Genomic DNA, 23,327 nt, shown 5'->3' with positions numbered 1-23,327 from the left:
CCAAAACAGGGTCATCCTACAATATGCCTGACTAGTATGGCACTCTTCAAAACTGTCAAGATCATCACAAACAAGGAATGCCTGAGAAACTCTCACAGCCAAGAGAGGAGCCTAAGGAGGCATAATGGGTAAATGTGGTGTGAAATGCTGGGCAGAATCCTGCAACAGAAAAAGGATATTAGAGAAAAATGAATGGAAATCTGAATAAAGTGTGGATTTTTGATAATAACATTTTATTAGTATTGGTTTATTAGTTGTGACAATCGTGCCGTACTAAGATGATAGTAACAGGGGAGATTCAGTGAGACATATGCACCCTCTCTGTACTATCTTTGTAACTTTTCTGTAAATCTAAAATTATTCTAAAAGAAGTTTATTAAAAATTGAAAAAAAGAAAATTGAGCCAACTAGATGAAGAATAGGTATGAAAAACCTATGGCCAACATTGTACTTATATGGGGAAAAGTTGAAAACTTTTGCTCTGAAATTGGGTCATGAATGGACCCTTGATTTATGGAAATGGTGGACTGTGAAGTAATGTGGAGAGGACAGTCATTTTAATAAATCACAGTGAAACAACTGGGTCTCTAAATAGAATAGAAAATGCAACTGGAACCCTCCTGATGCTATACAAAAGCTAATTGCAGAGGAATTAAAGACCTAATTTTCAAATTGTTGTAAAAATGTCAGCCATACATGAAATTATGTAAAATGAACCTTCATATATTTCTGTCATCTAGAGAGCTAGCAGCATGGGCCAAGTAGGGCATTGATAATGCCGGACGGGAAAGGAATGAAGGAGGCTGGGGAAGCTGGTCAGGTCAGTATCAAAAAGGATGCAGATGATACGAGTGGGGGAACGAGAGGAAGTGGCAGCTCCTTCTGCCTTTTGTCTCCAACGTAGATTGCCTTGCCACCTTCATGGGCCTTTCTTTTCAAAGAGCACAATCGGGAATGTAGAGGTGACTTGGGAGAAAGCTACCTGGATCGATGATCTGTTCATTCCACCTCCCACAGCATCCCCTGCTGAAATCTGGAGCCCTGGAGCTTCAACAAGAATGGCCTGACAGCACGATTCAGAGACTCGTGACAAGAGATGTTGGGCTGACACTCTGAACAAGCCCAGGAAGACTTTACCCCCCTGGAGGCAGTGCCAGGTTATCCACATGTGACAGGAGCAGGGTCCTACCTCCGTCCTCACCAGGATGTGAGCTCTTGATGGGAGGAAGGGTTTCAGGGTTTTTGCTTCCTTCATTTTATGCTCACTTCAAGGTGTCCTGCAGATCCTGCGCTTTTGTGGGAAACCCTCTCTGGGGATCCCCACTATTGGGACTTGGAGTACTTCACAGAGCAAAGGAAGGGGTCTCTCTTGAGGTCAGAGGTACTCTAAAGGTAGAGAGGATGGGTATCATGGGATGACCCTGAGCTAATTCCACAATGGGAGGGGGCCTCCAGGGACAGCAGTGCATGGGCTTCTTCACCAGCACATCAGCTACCACCAGTCTGGGCAGGATATGTCATGGAAGTCTTAATGAAGACCCTTCACCATTAAAATGGGATTTGGAGTTCCTAGCTGGAAAGGCTTCAGGTTAGCAGTCAGTCTCAGGATGAGAACGGGGTCACCTAAACTGGAGCTCCAGGTGATGGGCTGAGAAGGCACTGCAGGAAGGAAGAACGCCATCTTGATTATCACATCTGCCCATGGATAGTTGCTGGCCCAGATCAATGTGTGCCCCGACCTCTGCTCCACCTACTTCCCCTAAGCTGTCCTCTCTCTCTCTCTCTCTCTCTCTCTCTCTCTCTCTCTCTTTTTTACATTTACAAGTTGGATTATATTTTGCTTTATTTTATTTTAAAATTTTTAATTTATTACTAGCATATTCATTTTTACAAATTGTTATATTTCTTTACGCCCTATTTTGGCTAAGATCAAGTGTAGTGCCCTCACTCTTGACAGTGCCCTCACGGAATTCAGGAAACTCAAGATTCCACAAGTGGTTGAATTGTGGTTTTGTCAGAGATTTCACTGAAGGTTTGGTTCATCTCCACATCTACTCCGCCCAGGAACAACTGAGCTCTTGTGGAGGTTGCTTTCTTCCTCAGCTTTGGCTATCAGTGTCTCGGATGCGGTTAGCCTCTCTTGTAGCCAGAATGTGGTACACAATGTCAGAGGTGAAGGTGGAAAATCTTGGGTGTTTATTTCACAATGGTTCCTCTTTGCCTCCCCCGGCCAGGTCCACAGGGAGATCTTTCTCAGATCTTCATTTTGACAACCTATTGGGGTTTCTGGAGGTAAGGCCCACGAACTTTCCTCTAAAGCCTGCAGCCCCAGGTAGCTTATTACTCTCATAGTACCTCACACTCAACCTTCAGAAATTCATCAGAATTACCACTTAGATATTCTTACCAGTTTATGGCTCCAGCAGCTTTTGCTCCAGGTAAACAAATCTTTCTGTGGCTCTTTGTATGCACCTGTCTCTCCACATTTTGGGTTGGTGGTTTGCCCTAAAGTCTCGGTTCTCGGATGGGTGTAAGAAAACTAGTTAGTTTTTCAGTTTGTTAAGCATTTTCTTGTTGTAAGAATGGGAGTGTGGACAACCGTATAGTTTTTAGGACTGCTTTAGGTATTACATATATGGTATAAGTATACATATAATATATATATATATATATAATATACATATTATGTATGCATTTATGTATATATAAAATATCACAGTCTACTGTTGTTGACATTTTACCAGTTTACCTCCCTTCATGTCTTTTTACCCTTCCCAATTTATGTCTTCATTGTCTTAAATATTTCTTATATATACATTTAAAGCCACATCAATGTGATAACTTTTGCTTAACCTGTCAAACATAACTTAGAAAACTCAACGGGAGAAAGAAAGCCTATTGTATTCACCCACATATTTGCTTACTATGTTCTTTTTACCTTACTGATGATCCAATTCCCCATTAACCTTTTCATAATTTTTATTTTTCTGTTTGGGGAACTTCCTTTTCCTTCATCAGAAAATGTTTTGATTTCCCATTCATCCTGAAGGATATTTTTACTAAATATAGGATTCTGTGTTGACTCTTCTTTCCTTTTAGTACTTGAGAGATGTGCATTTTTCCTTCTGGCCTTCGTGATTTGTTTTGAAAGAAAAAAAAAAAAAAACACTGTCATTTGAATTGTTTTCCCTCTGTGGTAGTCTGTAATGTGCAAAGAAACAACGTTTATTGCTTATAGTTTCAGAAGCTGGGAAGTCCAAAGTGCAGGGAACACTTCTGGTGAGGGCATTCTTTGGTGATGACTTCAGTGATGCAGGGTGTTACACGGTGAACTGGTGGATGGCTTGAACAGAGAGAGAGGGAGCTTCTCGTGTGCTCTCCTTTTGAAGCCAGCAGAACTACACCGATGACCGCCCATCAACGGATTCATTCTCATACAATCCTCACAATCTAATCACCTCTTTAAGGTCCCTCTTTCAGTGACCATAATAGGATTTTCCATGCTCTTGACACTGTCAGTCGAGATTAAGCTTCTAATACACAAACTTGAGGGACACAATTCAATCCATATCATCCTGTAAGCTGAGGTGTGGTTTCTTTCTTGCTGCTTTTAAGATTTTTTCTTTGTCTTTAGTTTTCAGAACTTTGAGTGGTGTGTCTTCATTTGGATTTTTTGGTTTTTTTCATTATTTATAGTCTTTGGATTCACTGAGCTGCTTGAATTTGTAGGTTTATGGCTATTCTAAATTTGGAAAGTATTCAGCTATTTTTTATTTGGGAGCTTTTCAAGCCCTATCCTCTTTTTCATCTCTTTCCTGTGCTCCAGCAACATGAATGTTAGATCTTTTGTTATAGTCCTGTAGGTTCCCGAGGCTCTGTTCATTTTTATATCAATGTATCTTCCATCTGTTGTTCAGACTGGGAAATTTCTATTCTGTCTTTCAGCTCTCTGATTCTTTCCTCCTTATCTCCATGCTCTTCTGAGCCATTGAGTTTCCTTGCAGTTTTTCACTTGAGGAAACTTCACTGGATTTTTCTTTCTATGTGCTACTTTGTTAAGACTTATTTTTCTTCCATTTGTTTCAAGTGTGGTCCTAATTTTGTGTTGAAACATTTTTATGATGGTTGATTTAAGATCTTTGTCAGATAATTCTTTCGTGTCTGTCATCTTGGTGTTGGCATGTATGGATTGTATGTTTTTACTTGTTTAAGATCTTCCTGTATATTTTTGCTTTGTTTAAGATCTTCCTGCTTCTTGTTACGTGGGTGAATTAAAAATTTTTTTGAAACATATTTATTGTATGTATTTATGGAGTACGGAGTTATTTATTTATTTTTTAAAAAATTTTATTTTGTCGATATACATTGTGGTTGATTATTGCTCCCCATCACTAAAACCTCCCTCCCTTCTCCCTCCCTCCCTCGCCCCCAACAATATCCTTTCTGTTTGCCTGTCGTATCAACTTCAAGGAATTGTAGTTGTTATGTCTTCTTCCCCTCCCCCCCGGTTTGTGTGTGTGTGTGTGTGTGTGTGTGTGTGTGTGAATTTATTTATTTATTTTTAGCTCCCACCAATAAGTGAGAACATGTGGCATTTCTCTTTCTGTGCCTGACTTGTTTCACTTAATATAATTCTCTCAAGGTCCATCCATGTTGTTGCAAATGGCAGTATTTCATTCGTGTTCATAGCTGAGTAGTATTCCATTGTGTAGATGTACCACATTTTCCGTATCCACTCATCTGATGATGGGCATTTGGGCTGGTTCCAACTCTTGGCTATTGTAAAGAGTGCTGCGATAAACATTGGGGAACAGGTATACCTTCGACTTGATGATTTCCATTCCTCTGGGTATATTCCCAACAGTGGGATAGCTGGGAGGAGTACCGAGTTATATTTCAATATGTGCATACAATGTGGGATGATCTAATCTGGTAATTAGCATATTCATCACTGCAAACCTTCATCATTTCATTGTGATGTGGACATTTGACCTCCTCTCTTCTAGTTGTTTCATAACCTGTGTTAAACCGTCGTTATTAAAGATTCTTGGGTCAACTGCATAGCAATAGAATTTATTTTTCCTTTCTAGCTGTAATTTTGTGTCCATTAACCGGCCTCTCACTTCCCTCCCTCCTCCCTGCCCTTTCCCACTTGCAGTAACCACAGTTCCTCCCTCTCCTATTACGAGTTCAATGTATTATTTATTTGTTTGTTTCCTTGTTTGTTTTTAGCTCCTACATATGAGTGAGATCACGCGGCATTTCTCATTCTGTACCTGGCTTATCTAACTTAATTTTCTCCAAGCCCATCCGTGCTGCTGCAAACGGCAGATTTTCATTCCTTTTTATGGGTGAGTAGTATTCCCTTGAGTCTATATACCACATTTTCTTTCTTTTAATTGAAAGATAATTGATTACACATATTTGTAGGATACAAAGTTGAATATCAATACCTGTGCACAATATGTGATGAGTAAATCAGGATAATTAACATATTCATCATTACATAATTTAAACATTCTTTGTGACCCTTAACCAACTTATCGCTAATGCCCCTTCCCCTCTCCCTTTCCCACCTCGAGTAACAACAGTTGTGTTCTCTCCTTTTGAAATTTCAGCATATCATTGGGATTGTTGTTTCTTTCTTTGTTTCTTATTGATTTACTTGTTTGTTTGTTTGTTTTTTAGCTCCAATTTATGAGTGAGGTATTTCTCTTTCTGTACCTGGTTAATTTCACTTAACATGATTTTCTTCAAGTTCATCCATATTTCTGCAAATGACAGAATTTCAATTATTTTTATGGCTGAGTAGTGTACATATAATTCCATTGTGTATGTATACCCCAGTTGCCTTATCCGGTCATCTGTCAATGGACGTTTAGGTTGGTTCCATATCTTGACTATTGTAAATAGATCTGTGATAAACATTGGAGTGCAGGTATCACTTGGACGTGATAATTTCCACTCCATTGGGTATATACCCAGTATGGGGGTTGCTGGATCATATGGTAGTTCTACCTGTAGTTGTTTGAGAAAAACCCATACTGTTTTCCATAATGGCTGAACTAATTTACAGTGCCACCAACAATGTACAAGTGTTTCCCTTTCTCCACATCCTCACCAGCTTTTGTTATACTCAGTCGTTTTGATAATAGCCATTCTAAAGGAACGAGATGATATCTAAGTGTAGTTTTGATTTGCATTTCCCATGTGATTAATGATGTTGAGCATTTTTTCATATGCCTGTTGGCCATATGTATGTCTTCTTTTGAGAAATATCCATTCATCTTATTTTCCCATTTTTAAATTGGTTTATTTAGTTTTTTATGATAGAGTTGTTTGTGTTCCTTCTATTTTCTGCGTATTAGTCCATTGTCTGATGCACAGTTTGCAAATATTTTCTCCTGTTCTGCAGGTTGTCTCTTTGCTCTGTTGATTGTTTCCTGTGCCGTGCAGATGTTTTTAGTTTGATAAATCCCATCTGTTTATTTTTGCTTTTGTTGCCTTTGTTTTTAAGGTCTTATTCATAATATCTTTTCCCAGGTGTACATCGTGGAGCATTTCCCCTGTGTTCTCTTCCAGAAATTTTATAGTTTTAGGACTTACATTAAAGTCCTCAATCCCTTTTGACTTGATTTTTCTATGTGGTGAAAGATAGGGGTCTAGGTTCATTCATCTACACATGGATATCCAGTTGTATCAGCATGATTTATTGAAGGGGCTCTTCTTTCCCCAATGTTATGTTTTCAGGGCCTTTGTCAAGGATCAGTTGGCTATAAGTACATGGATTTATTCCTGGGTTCTCTATTCTATTCCAGTTTTCCATGTGTCTATTTGTATGCTGGTACCAGGCTGTTTTGGTTACTACAGGTTTGTAGTACATTTTGAAGTCAGGTAGTGTGATACCTCCTGTTTTATTCTTTTGCTCACAATTCCTTTGTCTATTCGGGGATTTTTTTGGTTTGTTTCATATGAATGTTAGGATTTTTTTTCTATTTCTGTGAAGAATGTCATTGGGAATTTGATAGGGATTGTGTTGAATCCATAGATCACTTTGGGTAGTATGATCATTTTCACAATATTAATTCTAGCAATCCATGAGCATAGAATGTCTTTCTGTCTTTTGTGTCCTCTTTAATTTCATTCAGCACTGATTTGTAGTTTTCATCGTAGAGATCTTTCACCTCCTTGGTTAGATTTATTCCTACATATTTGACTTTTTTTGGTATCTATCTTAAATAGGATTGCATTCTTGATTTCTTTTTCTGCTAGTTCATTGACTCTGTGTAAAAACTCTTCTGATTTTTGCATACTGATTTTGTATCCTGCTACTTCACGGAATTCTTAAATCAGCTCTAACAGTTTTTTGATAGACCCTTTAGGTTTTTCTCTATATAAGATCATGTCATCTGCAAACAGGGACAATTTTACTTTCTCCATTCTGACATGGATATCCTTTATTTCTTTCGTTTTCTCAATTCCCCTGGCTAGAACTTCCAGTACTATGTTAAATAGGAGCGGTGAGTGTGGGCATCCTTGTCTTGTTCCAGTACATTGAGGATAAGCTTTCAAGTTTTCACAGTTCAGGATGATGCTAACTGTGGGTTTGTCAAATATGGCCTTTACTGTGTTGTGACACTTTTCTTCTATGCCTAGTTTGTTGAGAACTTTTATCTTGAAGGGATGTTGAATTTGATAAAGAAAGTTTTTTTGCATCCTTTGAGATTATCATATGACTTTTGTCTTTCATTACGTTGATGTGGTGTATCACATTTATTGTTTTGCTTATGCTGAATCTTCCTTGCATCCCTGGGATGAATCCCACTTGATTAAGTGATGTATAATCTTTTTGATGTTCTGTTTTATTTGTTTTCTAGTACTTTGTTGAGAAGTTTTGCATCTAATTCATCACAGATATTGGCCCTTGGTTTTCTTTTTTGGTTGTGTCTTTGTCTGATTTTGGTATCAGGGTGAAGCTGGCCTCATAGAATGAGTTTGAAAGCCTACCATCTTCTTTAGTTTTGGGTTAGCTTGAGAAGAATTGGTATTAAATCTTCCTTTCAAGTTTGGGAAAATTCAGGGCCGGCCCCATGGCGCACTCGGGAGAGTGCAGCGCTTGGGAGCAAGCGCAGCAGCGCTCCCGCCGCAGGTTCGGATCCTATATAGGACTGGCCAGTGCGCTCACTGGCTGGGTGTGGTGCGGGCAACACCACACCAAGGTTTGCGATCCCTTTACCAGTCACAAAAAGACAAAAAAAAAAAAAAAAAAAGTTTGGGAAAATTCAGCAATGAAGTCCTCTGGTCCTGGGCTTTTCTTTGTTGAGATAGTGTTGTTTACTGATTCAATCTCATTGCTCATTACTGGTCTGTTCAGGTTTTCTATTTCTTCTTGGTTCAGTCTTGCTGTGTTGTATATGTCCACACATTTATCCATTTTCTATAGATTTTCAGATTTGTTGGCATATAGTTGTTCATAATAGTCTTTAGTGAGTCTGCATTTCTGTGGATTCAGTAGTAATGTCTCCTTTTTCATTTCTGATTTTGTTATTTGTGTCTTCTCTTCTTTTCTTGGTTAGTCTAGCTAATGGTTTGTCAATTTTGTTTATCTTCTCAGATAAACAAGTGTTTGGTTCATCGGTCTTTCATATCTCTCTCTTTTTTTTTTGTCTCTTTTTCATTTACTTATGCTCTGATTTTTATTATTACCTTCTATCTACTAATTTTGGGGTTGGAGTTTTCTTGCTTTTCTAGTTCCTTGAAGTATAATATCAGGTTGTCTATTTGAGATCTTTTATCTTTCTTTGACATAAAAACTTATTGCAATAAACATCCTTCTTCATACTGCTCTTGCAGTATCCCGTAGGTTTTGGTGTGATGTGCTTCTAGTTTTATTTGTTTCAAGAATTTTTTTGATTTCCTGCTTTACCTCTTTTTTGACCCATTGGTCATTCAGGAGCATGTTGTTTAATAGTTTACAAAGTTTCACTTGTTATTGATCTCCCGATGTATTCAATGTGGTCTGAAAAAAATACTTGATGGAAGATCAATATTTTAAAATTTGTTGAGACTTGATTTGGGCCTAATATGTGGTTTACCCTGGAGAATGATCCATGTGCTGATGAGAAGAATGCATATTCTGCAGTTGGATGAAATGTTCTGTAAAGGTCTGGCAGGTTTGTTTGGTCTAAAGTGCAATTTAAATCCAATGTTCCTTTGATAATTTTTTGTGCAGGTCATCTGTCCAGTGCTGAGAGAGGGATGTTCAAGTCTCCAACTGTTATCGTATTGGGGGCCTTTCTTTCCATTTAGATCTAAGAATAATTGCTTCATATATCCAGGGGCTCGGATGTTGGGTGCATGTATATTCATGATTACTACCTCCTATTGCTGAATCATTCCTTTTATCATTTTATAATGTCCTTATTTGTCTCTTTTTATAGTTTTTGTTTTAAAGTCTATTTAATCTGATAGAAGTGTAGTTATTCCTGCTTGTTTTTGGTTTCCACTTGTGTGCAATAACTTTTTCCATCCCTTCTCTATTAGTCTATGTGTGTCTTTATGTGTGAAGTGAGTCTCTGGTAGGCAGCATATAGTTTGTTCTAGTTTTTTAGTTCATCAGTCAGTCTACATCTTTTAATTGGGTAATGTCATCCATTTATATTCAGGGTTGTTATTGAAACGTTTTGCCTTATTCCTGGCAGTTTATTGATTTTTTTTAATGATTGTTTTATGTTTGTTTTGCTTGTTTCGTTCTCTTTGATTATTTTTCTTTTATGTTTTTTGTTTTTCCTTTTCTTGTAGTGATAAAATATAGGTTTTTTCTCTTTCTTGTTTGCATATCTACTCTACAAGTGAGTTTTATTCTTTCTCATGTATTCATGACAATGATTATTGCTCTTTTGATTCTGAATGTAGAACTCCCTAGAGGATTTCTTGTACGGTCAGTCTCATTGTGGTCTCCTTTACTTCTGAAGGATAGCATTGCTGGTTATAGTATTCTTGGTGGGCCATTTCCTTTCTTTTAGTACTTTGAATATACCATCCCACTCTCTCCTGGCCTATAAGGTTTCTGTTGAGAAGTCTGCTGTTAGTATGCTAGGGATTCCCTTATAGGTGACTTGATACTTTTCTCTCACTGCTCTCTCTCTCCCTCCTTCTTTCTTCTCCCTATTTTTTTTTTTTTACTTTTCCCAATTTGACCATAATATATTGCAGGAGGACATTTCTTGTTTTTTGGGGGGTGTTGAACCAGTCTGGGGATCTCTGAGACTCTTGAGTCTGGATGACCATATCTCTCTGAATACTTGTGAAGTTTTCAGCTATCATTTTGTTAAATAGATTTCTAACGACTTTTCCTTTCTCTTCTCCTTGCAGAACATCCATAATCTGAATGTTTCCATGCTGAAGCTGGTCCGATAGATCGCATAAGCTTTCTTCAGTTTTTAAATTCTTTTTTCTTTTTGGTCCAACTGAGATAATTCAAAAACCTGTCTTCAAGTCTAGAAATTCTTGCTTCCACTAGTTCTAGGCTCTTGCTTAATCTCATTGTGGTATTTTTAATTTTGTTGAATGAATTCTTCAGTCACAGGATGTTTCCTTTGTTCCTTTTTATGATATTCATCTTTTTGTTGAATTTCTCCTTCAAGTTCTGGAATGTTTTTCTCCCTTATTGTTATTTCAGTCTATTTTCTTGCATCATGCTGAGTTTCCTGAAGATTATTATTTGGAATTCCTTTTCAGGAATTTCATAGATTTTCTGCTGTTTGGAGTCTGGTATTGGAGAACTATTGTTTCCTTTAGTGGAGTCACGTTTCCTTGTTTTTTTCATGCTTCTCATGTCTGTGAGTTGATGTCTGGGCATCAGGTGTGGCAGTCACTTCCTCTAACTTTTGGAGTAGTTCTTGAATGGAGAAACTTCCTGTAGAAGTGTTCTATATTACCAGTCAGCTTCAGTATTTCAGGTTTGGTTCCAGGTGAGCACCGTAGGGTAGTCTTCGTGCAACTTCTTCAGCTGCATTCAATCTTGGAGTTCTCTGTGGGTGTCATCATGGCTGAGGCAGTGGGGCCTTTGGCAGTTTCTTCTTGGGAGTGGGTAACACTGGGTAGGGTTTTTGTGGCTATGGGCACAACATTATGTACCTTGGGGGTACGCTGGTTTGCTCAGTGATTCTGGTGCCAAAATGGGTGACTCTGTATGGTGTTGCTGTGGTCACCTCTGGAACTTTGATCTCTTGGATAGGTGTTGTGGCAATGGGCAGTTCCTCTGCTAAATTGGGCAGGGTTGCTGGGGTACTGAGCAGAGTGTACATTACTGGGCAAAGTGCTGGTGCTCTTCTCTGTGCCCCTGAGCGAGGTGGGCAAGCTTTCTGAAGTTTCCCTACTGGAGTGGGCGGGTCTATGCAAGTTTATCAGGGCCACAATGCACTATGCATACCTGGAAGAAGCCAGCATGCTCCCCTCAACCTTTCAGTTGGAGTGGGAGGCCCCGGCAGGCTCTCCAAGTTGGGTAGGACAATGCATTGCCCAGGGGAGGTTGTTGGGCTCTCTGAAATTTCCCTCCGGGAGTACGTGGATCTAGACATTATTACCTGAGATATGCCCTACTGTGAGCACCCAAAGGAGCCAGCATGCTCCTGACACCCTCTGCACTGTGTTGGGTGATTTTTGGTTGAGCTATTGCCATTTTGGTTGTCATGGTATATTACTCTGGATCTTATTTAATGCTTCTATTGTAGCTGGCTTCCTCTGACACCACTCTAGCAAGAGAAGCAGGGTACACTTTCATTATTGCCATGTGGAAATGGAAGACCAGGTTCCCCTCTTGACCTCCACTGACACCCAAGTCTCTTCATTACTGCTGAGTGGGAGTGGCTGCTCTGGATCCCCACTAGGCCTCTACTGATACCTCCTTATATGGGAGTGGTTGATATTTTCATTCATGTCCCCCATGTGGCCTCCACTGATACCACGGTGTGGGGGGGATGCCCTCAATATTGCTGGACAGTAGTGAAAGTCTTCACACTTCATTAGGCCTACTTTGATGAAAACCCAGTTGACAGAGGAAGGGGTAACTGGTTATTTTTGGATGGAAGACCATGTTCCCCACATAAGCTGTACAGACAAGCTGGGGTTGGGGGTAGGGGAAGGCCTCATGTGTTCCTGGTGGGTAAGAAACTCCAAGCTGCCACTCAGACTTACCTGACACCAATCTAATGGTGGTGATGGGGCAGCTGGAGCACCATGGTATATCCTGATGAGGGAGAAAATCTAGGCTTCCTATTTAGATTTTGTTGGTGTGGGTGTGAGGGGAGCCACAGATTATTTAAAAAAATTTTTTTTTTTTTTTTTGGTCGTGGTGTTTGGTGGGAGCAGCGTAGTTATTGTCTAAAAGATTTCCATCTTCTTAGGCTGACCCCTTCCTTTTTTGGGTAGAGAGAGCAGACTTTTGTTGAGGCTTTTTTTGCCCCGTGCACCTGTTGGCCTTTTCATTTGCTAGCTTTTAAAGCTCCGTTTCTGAGATATATGAGGCATGAGGAAAACCCAAGGAACTCACCACTGTGTTATTCCTTGGACGCCAAGATCTTCACCAGCCTGCCTTTCTCTCTCCACTGTTCAGTCTTCTTATGCTTGTTTTACATATATTGTTCTGAGTGTTTAGTTGTACTTAGCAAGAGAAATGGGGGAAAACACATTTACTCCATCTTCCCAGAAGTGGAAGTTGAATCCCTATGGAGAATTTTACAACAGTGATAAGACTGAATAAAAGCCAGCCTTGACTTTGGTCACCACCGTATCCCGGTATATCTACATAATTCAAGTGATAAAATACTCTCCCCACAAATCTCTTATCTTTAATCTTTTAAAAAGTTGCTTTACTCTGCAGAGAATATAATTTTAAAATAGAGTTTTGGTTAGATTTTTTTTGACATTGACATTCAATGAATTTCCCAATGTGTCTAATTTGAAAATTTTACATATCTACACACCAGGAAAACCATCACCACGGTCAAGATAGTAAACATATCCATTACCCTTAAAAAGTTCTTCCTATCCCTGTGTAGTTCCTCCCTCCAGCCCCTTCCTGTATCATCAGTCCCAAGCAACTATTGATCTGCCTGTCATGGTAGATTAGCTTGAATATTGAAAAGGTTTATATGAATACTTGAGAGGGGGATGGTTACAGTGTATTGTAGGTATATGATTAACTTTTTAAGAAACTGTCAAGTTGTTTTGAAAAGGTAACATTTTGTAATCTCACCAGGTATGTATGAAAGTGTCAGTATTTTGCATGCTTGCCAACCTTTAGATGGGATGATTCTTTCCAATTTCAGCCATTCTAATAGTGTATAGAATTCTAATTGTGATTTCGATTTTAATTTTCCTAACAAATAGTGATGTAGAGTTTATTAATGTAACTATTTCCCATCTTATTCCTACATAATTCTTATTTTCTAAAGCTATTTTAAATAACACAGTTGTCTATTTTAATATCCAACTGTTCATTGCAAGTTTATAAAACTACAATTAATTTTTGTGTATTGATCTTGTGTTCTTCAACTTTGCTAAACTGAATCATTAGTTCTAGTAGCAATTTTTTAGATAAGTACAGCTTTTTGCATAGACTAACTTGTGGCCTGTGAAAAACAGTTTTAGTTCTCCTTTTCCAATCTGGAGGCCTAGATTTTTCCTTGTTACACAGAACAGAATCCCAAGTAAAATGCTGAGCATTCCCCCTCCCCGTATCATGAATTTATAATCCTTGGATAATAGTTTCCTCCATGCAAACATCCACCATGACTTCTGGCATGTAAATATCGGCCTCACTGCTGCACACACACTATTAAAATCCAAGTCTCGGTACTACATCTATTGAGATAAGTAGGTCCCCCAGATTTGAAACAAGACTGGGATACGCAGAAGAGCAAGTTTATTTACTGAGTCTGCCAGCCTAAAGGCAGTGATTTCAGACTGGAAAACAAAACTGAGGGGACCCCTGTGGACACTGGGAAAAGCAAGTGGGATGGAAAAGTCTCCTGGTGGCAGCCAGGAAGTGAGTGGTCTTCAGGGTACATAAGACAAATTTTTAGAAAGGAAGGAGGATGATTCATATTTCCACACAGACTAAAGCGTGGCCACATTACCGTGGGTGGATTGTACGCAGGACATACAAAATCCAATTAATGGTGAAGGGTGGGAGAGAACAGAATGAGCCACTGAGTCAGGTGGCCCTGGGGAAGGGCTTGGAGAAGACACCCTCTCCTTGCCATGTGATCCCCCAGAATTGAACCATGAGGAGTGTGGCAGGTCTGTTCAGAAGGCGCTGAAATTTGCTAAGAAAACACCCCATTTTCCAACCAGGGCACCTGGCCTCCCCCCACTCCCGGAGGAGTCAGGATGGGCCACTGTGATGTCTGAGCCACCCCTGCCAGGACAGGGCTAGACAGGCTGGGGGACTGGCTTGCTGACCAAATGAAGCATAGACTGTGGCTGCTCATTGCCCTGTGCAGGGCGTATATAGGGAGGCCAGGGGCCCTGGGACAGACCACTGGGCAGTGCTGACATGGCAAAGGAGACCAGGAAAGCACAGCTCACCGGAAACACCAAATCAGGGAAGAAGAGGAAGAACCCCTCTCCACCCAAGTCCAGAGGAAAGGGCAAGGTGAGATGACCACCCAAGATCCTTCTCGTCTTCTCCTTGACTCCTTTCTCCCAAGACTCCTACTCTGTCCTCGCCTGGTACAACCCCCTCAGCCCACACGCATTCTCAGGAAGCCCCTGTTCCCATCCCTTCTCCACCGTCTTCCCCAAACCATTGCCCATCTGTGATCTTCCAGTTGTCCTTACAGGGGCCCAAGACATCCGTGAAACTTAAGATCCCTTCAAGGGAGTGTAAGGACAAAAGCCCTGCAAAAATTATCGCCCCCTGAATTAAACCCCCAAAAGGTAAAGGGCCTACAATATTCAGCCACTATCAACAGCTGAATGAGGAACTGCAGTAAAAGAGCCATAGCAGGTCCAAAAGGACAAGGAGATTTGTCGTTGCACCTCAGGTGAAGAGCAGATCCCCGGTACCAGTGATGACCTGTGCAGCCGCTAAATTAAGAGTGAGACCAGAAACCTCAAAGTTATCTGCCCTGGATTGTGGCAATTGAACCTATGAGGACGTGCCTGAACTTTGGTCCCCCTTGCAGCTGCAGCCCAGCCTCATAATCGGGCCCCGGTACCTTCCATGCGTCAGCAGGCAGCTCAGCGCCCTCCTGTGTCTGCATCTCCGCTTAGTGACCAGGCTGCACATTCAACTCTATCTGGCTCCATCGCCTATGCTAGTCCTGTCTCCCTACCTTGTGCTCGGGTTCAGATAGAACCTCACGTTTGACTGGTTTTGTAAGCAAACCTTGGAGGACCAGAACATTCCTGCCCTGCTGCCTCACCACGCCTGACATTTTCTCCTCTCCTCACCGCTTCAAGCAGGCCACTTTGGGGTTCTAATTCCACTCTGGCACTTGCTGCTCCAGGTTGAGGATGAACGACAAGGCCTGATGCAGGAGGAGCAGGTTGGTCTGGGGCTTCTCACCGTTGAGGTGCAGCTGGCACATGCGCCCCAGCTCCTTAAAAGCTTCTTCGGTGTCTCTGATCCCCAGCGGCTCATGGGGGTTACTGGTCAACCGGCCGTTCCTTCTCCCACTCGGCCTTCTGCTCTGGGGTCAGAAGGTCGTCCTCATCTGGGCTCCTCCGTGTCCGGGGGCCTTCGACTCCTTCTCCTCCTCCGAGCTGTCAGCCACCGACGTGTTCTCCTCGTCCTCCGTCTCCTCCCGCTTGATTGCGCTGGCAACCGCCGCGGCACCCCTCGCCCAGTCCGTTGTAGGAGGCGGGAGCGCTCAGGGAGGGCGCTGGGCTAGCTGGGGAGGCTGTGATGGCAGGCGGCCCACACTGCCTGCTAGGCCCTCCTCGGAATGGGCGCCGCCCACCAGGCCAGCGTGCCGCCCGCCCTGCAGCAGGGGGCCTGCAGAGCCCGCGGCCAGCGTCCTGTGGCTGTGCAGCAGCCCATGCACATTGCACGCCCTACCATGGACCACGTGGATGGTTTCGTCCCGGTGGTCCAACATCTTGTTCAGGCTGTGGGGACCCCATCGCAGCTGGGCTTTAAGGCACAGGGAGCTCCTGCTTGGGGCCACTGCGGTGTTCCTGACAGCACTCTGGGGGAGCTCACGGGGGTCAAGGGGCTAGAGGAGAAGTTATTGTTGGAATCATCCAGGGAGTAGGTGGAGGCCAGAGCCTTCCCAAGGGAGTAGTGAAGCCGCAGGCTGTGGTCTCGCAGGAGCCCACGAGGCTGTTGGTCCGCTGATGGCCCGTGGTTGGAGACGCTGCTGTAGGCTGCCCTGAGGGCCAAGGAGAAGGTGGACACAACCCGAAGCCCGCCGTTCACCTCTGCTCCCTGCAGCTGGTAGCCCACGCGCTGGTGCTGGTGCAAGCGACCAAACACACTGCCACAGCTCACTGAGCTACGGGCCTGACGGGAGGGGCAGGGGAGACCAGCTTTTGCCCAGCATGGCCTGAAGCCCGCCCGGCCTGGCGGACTCCAGGCTGCTGTCGGCGGCTCTCCACTGAGGGTTGCCGGGATAGGTACTGGGAGTTACCCTTGATGTCCAAAGGGGACAGTGGCCTGGGGCTGCTGAGTGCCAGCTTGCCCGGCAGGAAGCCAGCCTGAGTCAATTCGCCAACACCCGCGTCTCTCCTGAAGGTGGCATAGGCATTCTGCTCACCGCCGTCGCCTCCAAGTTCGGGTCCCAGGAATGTCGTGGGACTCACCCAAGTGGGCCCTTCACTGTAGGTGGGGCTAGGGTCAAAGGGGGAACTGTTCTGGTTGCTGGTGCCCGAGGAGCCCGAGCTGGGTGAGTCCTTGAGACCCGAACCTCCAAACCGCTCACCTTCAAGGAGGCGGGCAGGCCCTTCCCACTGGCCACAGGCAGCAGAAACACCACGCTAACGTCCACGAGGTCGCGGACTTCCTTGTCTGTGCCCGCAGGTGCCAACCTCTGTGGCTGACTCATTCTCCAGCAGTGATGGTGGGCACAGAGGCCTAGAGACAGCCCCGCACAGCACTGCCTCGCACACAGTGAAGGAGGGTGGGGTGTCGGGGGTGGTAGTAGCATGAAACTGGGGGCCCTTCCCCGACAAACAGGCATCACTACCCGGCCCCACACGGTCACATGTTGGCGGCCGTGCGTGGCCCTGGCCCCCTCCTCCATGTCACCTGGGGCTTTGGGGCAGGATCGTGCGTGGTCCCTGCGGTGCACGGATCCTGATTATAAATTTAGTTCCGTTTTTAAATAATTTAAGATCTTAATTTATATTTTAAAAATTACTCTGTGCTGTAGTTAACTGAAGTAAATGGAGAAGAGATTCCCTGTCTAAAAGGCAGATTTAGATTTTTTTTTTCTGGGTTAGATCTCCACTGTAGATAACTGACTGAGATATTTAAATGGAAATGTGCAGCAATTAATAATTGGGAATAGATTTCGGTCAGAAGTAAAACGGAAACATTGCTGTAATTAAAAAATTTTCTGTCCTGCTTTATTAATTTTTGTCTAACCTAACGTCATCATGACATTCTTATGTCTTCTTTTAACAGGTCATTTGGTTTTTTGTGTGTAACCTCTTATATTTCATTTTTTCTAGCTTTATTGAGGTGTAATTGACAAATAAAGTGGTCTATATTGAAGGTACGGAACGTGGTGATTTGATATACATATGCACTATGAAATGATTACCACAATGAAGTTAGCACATCCATCACCGCACAGTTATTTTTGTGTGTGTGCTGAGAACACGTAAGATATACTCTTATGAAATTTCAAGTAAACAAAACTTTATTAACTATTGTTACCATACTGTTCATTAGATCCCCAAAACTTACGCATCTTGTCACTGAAAGGTTGTAGCCTTTAACCAACATCTCCCCATTTCCCCCACACCTGAGCCCCTGGCAACTACCATTCTGCACTTGGATTCTATGCGTTTGAATTTTCCTATCTGGCCTTTATTATTTTGAGGTACATTTCTTCTATACTTATTTTGTTGAAAGTTTTTATTGTGAAAGGCCGTTCACACGATTTCAAATGATTTTGATGATGTTCAAATGATTTTCCTGCATCCACTGAGATGGTCATATGATTGTAGTCCTACACTCTGTTGATGTGGTATATGCCTCTTACTGATTTGCATATGTCGAACCACTCCTGCATCCCAGGGATAAGTCCTACTTCACCATGGTGTGTGAACATTTCACTGTGCAGTTCCATTCGGCTTGTTGATATTTGTGGATTTTTCTGTCTATTTTCATCACAGCGATTGGACTGTAATTTTCTTTTCGTGTAGTGTCCTTGTCTGGATTTGATGTCAGAGTGATTCTGGCCTCATAGAATAAGCTAGAAAGTGTTTTCTCCTCTTCCATTTTTTGGAAGAGTTTGAGGAAAACTGGCATTAATTCTTTAAATGTTTCATAGAATTCAGTAGTGAAGCCATCAGGTCTTGGGCTTTTCTTTGTTGGAAATTTCTTGATGAATGACTTAATCTCCTTTCTCAGTGATCTGTTAACATTTTAAATTTCTTCATGATCTAGTCTGGGTAGGGTGCATGCTCCTAGGAATTTATCCATTATATTCTAGGTTATGCACTGTGTTGGCATACAGTTATTCATAATAATCTCATAGTACTTTGTATTTCTGTTGTAGCAGTTGTAATGTCTTCTTTTTAATTTATAATTTTGACTGAGTCCTCTCTCTTTTTTGTTGGTTAGCTAAAAGTTTGTCAATTGTATGTATTTTCAAAAGTCTGATTTTTAGTTTTGTCAAGCTTTTAGATCTTTTTTCTTCTCTGTATTTTTACTCTAATCTTTATTATTTCCTTCTTCCTGCTAACTTTGGCCTTAGTTTTTTCTTTTTCTAGTTCCTTCAGGTGCAAAGTTAGGTCATTATTTTAAGGCCTCCTTTTTTTTTTAAATGTAGGTGTTTATCACTGTAAACTTTCATCTTTGAACTACTTTTGCAGAACTCCATAAGTTTTGGTATGTTGAATTTCCGTTTTAATCTGCTGTAACATTTTTTTTTTTTTTTTTTTACTTTTTATTTTTTTCAAGTGGGTTAAGTGAGCCTTTATTAGAATGCTGTACCAGTTGTGTTTGAAGAAGGCAGGCCTACAAATTAAGGATTTAAAATTAAAGTCCCTAACTGCATCAACAGAAAAACAGGACTGGAGCTGCACTGGGGGACAGAGGGACCCAGTTCTCACATGGACGTACACCTGTGCATGGACACCCGACGCCCTCACTATGCATGGAGCTGGACCAGTTGGCGGTAGACACAGAACGACTTCTGCCTTTCATCGTGGAACTGGTTTTTATTTATTTATTTATTATTTTTTATGAAGGCTATGGGAAGCAGAAAGAAGCAGCAAGTACACGTGCTCCCTCCCCACCCAGGTAGTAGAGGATGAGGCATGTGGCAGAGAAGAGACAGCCCCTGAGAAAGCGGAAGGGAAAGCCACGTCCTTGGGAAGGGAGCCAGGTATGCGCAAGAATATTAAGAGAACATTTGTAGAAGACGCAGAGAGGGGACAGACGGGGACAGACGGGGCCTCCGAAGTGAAAGAAAAGATGGGAAAAAGGGCTGTGGAGAGCCTGACGAGGGCGATGGCAGCTGGTCAAAGGGCCCCCCGGTTCTAGGCGGGCACGCAGCGCTCGGCGGGACCCCGCCTGCCTCCCTCTCACGGTGCACAGAAGAGGATCAGGCCACACGCGAAGCAGCTTCCCGCGAGTCTAGCCCTCGCCAGGCGGAGGGACTGCAACCCCCCTCTCCCCACCGTCTCTGATCTTGCGTGACCAGTGCTCATGTCCCCAAGGGGGTGCACCTGTGCCTGGAGACACTGCCATACCAGGCCGATGCGTGGACTGGACGGAGCAAGCTCCCGTTCCATGTCCCTGCTCCCAAAATCCATTTAATATACTGTCCTCCGATACAGGACGTATCAGATATTAAACTGATGAGAATAGATACTACACATGATCTTGGCCAAAAGGCCGAGAAGCGATGTGGAACTGCTTTTTAGAGAGTGGGAGGGGAAAGAAAGAAAAAAAAAAAAAACAACCCCAAACTAAAAGAGGACCTGATCCTTTACAAAACATTTCTGTAGACACTAAAGGGGGTGGGGTAGGGGGAGGAAGTGTGAAAGCGAGCCCTGCCAGCAACCTCAGCTTTAAGGAAAGGCTCTAGCTAGCTAGACCCAAACAGAAATCCTCAGTCTGGGGGAGCAGCTCACCGCACACCTGGACGGCGCCTCCCAGCCCAGACGCAACTGTGCGAGGTCACCAGAGAGCAACGCAGGCCAGGGTGGCCTAAGACTGTGTCCATCAAAATGAATAGGAAAAGAAAAGGAAAAATATACAGTAAACCACCACCAGCAGCCGCACAAGAAAAAACCACACAGCAACCCTCCCCTCCGACTTCCTGGCCAGGCTTCAGGGCGTCGCTGCGGATTCTCTCCTCCCTCCGTTGTGGGCAGCGCGCAGCTTCTGGGATCCCTACTCTCTGGCCGGGTCTGGATTTCAGTTTGTTCTTCAGTTGAGCCTGGGGGGGTTGGGGGGTCTCAGGAAGGCGCAGCAAGGGAGGCTTTCTGGCAGGAGCGAGGCTGCGCTGGCGCTTCCTGCCTCTGCCACTCGTAAGGTTCATGTAGCCGCGGCCGCCCACTCTCCAGCGCACGGGGGCGGCCGGGACTACGTGTGCACAACAGAGACCCCGGGTCTGCTCGGTTTACTTTTAACTCCATCATCATGAGGTGCTTAAAGAAACCAAAAATCTTTCAACCTAGAGTTTGCCATGAAGAGACGCAGCCACAGATTGGGGGCCGAAGACAGGGAAAAACAAAAACAAAAGGAAACGCCCTGCTGGAGTCAGAAGCCCCGGGGAACCAGCCTTGCTCAGACCTGTCACAGTGTCCATGGTGAGCCTCCCTTGCGCCCTCCTGTGGGCAAAAGGAGGCGGCCTGGGGCAGAACCAGCCCCGGAGGTTCACTTGACTGCTGGTGTTAGGCAAAGTAAAGGGAAAGAGATCAAAGAAGAAAGCCCCGTGGAAAGGTCCCCCAGTTGTAATCCTCGTCCGCCTGTGAAGCAGCATCTCCCAGCCGCGAAGAGACTTTGCAGCCAAGAATCGAGGTGTCGCTTGTGCAGAACGGCCGTCACTCACTCTGTAGGGTGAGCACAGTGGAGGGCGGCACAGTGTGTCCTTCTAGACCAGGGCCAGGTAACAGTGAGGAGGGAGCCTGTCCTCCACCGGTCCTGGCTGGCACTATCCCACGTGGCTGACTGGAGGGTGGAGCGTGGCGGGATCACGTCAAGGACGTACTCTCGCTGGAAGTCCACGGCCGAGGACGTCTTGGGTACTGCCAAACTCTGGGGACAAACGCAAGGGTACTGGGTATTCAGGGACGTCTTCTTCCAGGTGGAGGCGGTGCCGCCCCTTCCGGCGCTCAAGGCTCTCTTGGAATGTCTGCCAGTCCTCCTGACCAGGGCCGTGCCCAAGGCTGTGTTTTGCAGTTTGGGGGCTGGCTAAACCTGTACAGGACACCATGAGTCATCGTGCCTGAGCCCCAGGACAGCTGGCTGGAGGCCAGTAGCACAGCTCTGTTACTCCAGTCGCGAGCCTCTCCTGAGCCGAGCACCAACTTACAGTGGGGTTTTATGAGCTGCTTCAGTGTGGGTGCAGCGCGGTGGCAGGCGCGGCGTCCTGCTGCAGGAGGCGCTGCTTGATCGCACGCTCCCGCTGTAGCGCCTTCACAAAGGTGGCCTTGAGCCAGCTAGTGCCCTCCACCTTGAGCGCCTGTTCTCGCCCATGATGGCCCCGCCCTTGCGGCTTGCGAAGGCCATCTTGCAGTGCACGCACATGGAAGGTTCCTGGGACAGCACAAGGGCGGCCAACATCCGGCTTGTTTGCGTCTCCAGTAGGTTCTGCACCACTTCCTCCAGGCCAACTAGGTAGACGAACTTCTTGGCAGCACTGGGCAGGAAATTTATCTCCGGGGTGAGGGGCTTGGGAGGGGGAATCTCAAGCAGCATCTTCTCTAGCTGTTTGCACAGCCCGAGCTCGGCGGCCACCTCTTGGCTGCCTGGAGACTCAGTGGAGGTGATCATGGAGGCCACGCTGGTGGAGGTGGAGTTGGTCTGAGCGGAGTTGGTCGTGAACACTTTAATGACGCTGAGGAGGGCTGCAGGATGTTGATGAGCAGAATGGTGTTGGGGACGTTGGTGACACGGATAAGCCCTTGCTGGATGACTCTCTATCCCTGAATTGGCACTCTGGGCATGGACACCCTGGGGTCCAGGAGGAGGGGCAGTGTCCCATGCTAGAATGTTGTCTGATGTTGTGGATTTGCTGGGATCCCCTGACGAGTGGGGCCATGACCACCTGTGAGGTCACCTGCAGCACCAGCACTGAGGATGCCTGCTGCCCTTCCCGGACCAGCAGAAGCGGGATCATGCTGCCCGGCATTCAAGTTGAAAAGGTCAGAAGTGACGGCTTGCTAGCAGGAATGTTTTGGGTGCCCTGCACAAGCAGAGGACGGGTGGTCACGGTGCTCCCAGCGGAGCATATGGGCTTCTGGGCGGTGGCTTCCTTCTGCATTTGACTCTGTGGCAAGTTTTTCAACAAGATGAGTTTTGCTTCCTCTGATCTTAATTGTTCTATCAGTTGCTTGATCATCCTTTCTCGTCCTTCAGGACTACTTTTGATGAAGGCCTCATTGCTTGTTTCCATCAAGGCCACCTTGGTCAGCCCATTCACTCTCAGGTTCGAAGGCTTCTTATGGTTGGAGAGCACAATCACGTCCTCTCGGACTTTATGTCACTGTGTGAGGTGTGCATATCCGTGTGCTGTTGCCAGTCTGCCCTTCACCTCTGCCCATGCCAACTGCCTGTGCTGTCCTTAGCAATACTTGGGCCAGGTTTGCTACCGGCTCAGGCATCACCCTCATATATCTGTCAGCATTTAAATTTGAAGCCAGAAATCCTCTCTTCATTTTATTTTCTTGCCGTCCACATCGTCCTCCGGGTCTGCGCAAGCACTAGTATTTAGAACGCTTCTGTGGCCATTCTGAACTGGCCTCAGGGATCAGGATGCTGGTCCTACCTGTAGGCCATGGCTGCAGCTGTGGCAAAAGGCAGTTTGCATCAACATGCTAACCAACCAGGCCACAGGTAGGAAGGGCCTTATGGCAGCATGAGTTTGTGGGGCTATAGTCTCCCACAGGCTGGGCAGCAAGATGCAGGCGATGCGAGG

At 44.4% G+C, this 23,327-nt stretch overlaps 1 non-coding gene and 2 pseudogenes across 1 annotated transcript; all 3 read right to left on the bottom strand.

The window, feature by feature from the left end:
* Window positions 1-15,323: 15,323 nt before the first annotated feature.
* LOC134368349 (transcription factor E2-alpha-like) lies at window positions 15,324-17,051 on the bottom strand (annotated as a pseudogene).
* Window positions 17,052-19,897: 2,846 nt separating this feature from the next.
* Window positions 19,898-20,089, bottom strand: LOC134368857 (U2 spliceosomal RNA). Its single transcript, XR_010022546.1, has one exon. It is a non-coding gene; the product is annotated as a U2 spliceosomal RNA (small nuclear RNA).
* A 1,146-nt stretch (window positions 20,090-21,235) lies between these two features.
* On the bottom strand, window positions 21,236-23,096 carry LOC134368348 (transcriptional repressor p66-alpha-like; annotated as a pseudogene).
* Between the last annotated feature and the right edge of the window lie 231 nt (window positions 23,097-23,327).

This window comes from Cynocephalus volans, chromosome X (assembly GCF_027409185.1).
Source record: "Cynocephalus volans isolate mCynVol1 chromosome X, mCynVol1.pri, whole genome shotgun sequence".
NCBI classification, from domain to species: Eukaryota; Metazoa; Chordata; class Mammalia; order Dermoptera; family Cynocephalidae; genus Cynocephalus; species Cynocephalus volans.
This window is presented reverse-complemented; position numbering and strand designations above follow the sequence as displayed.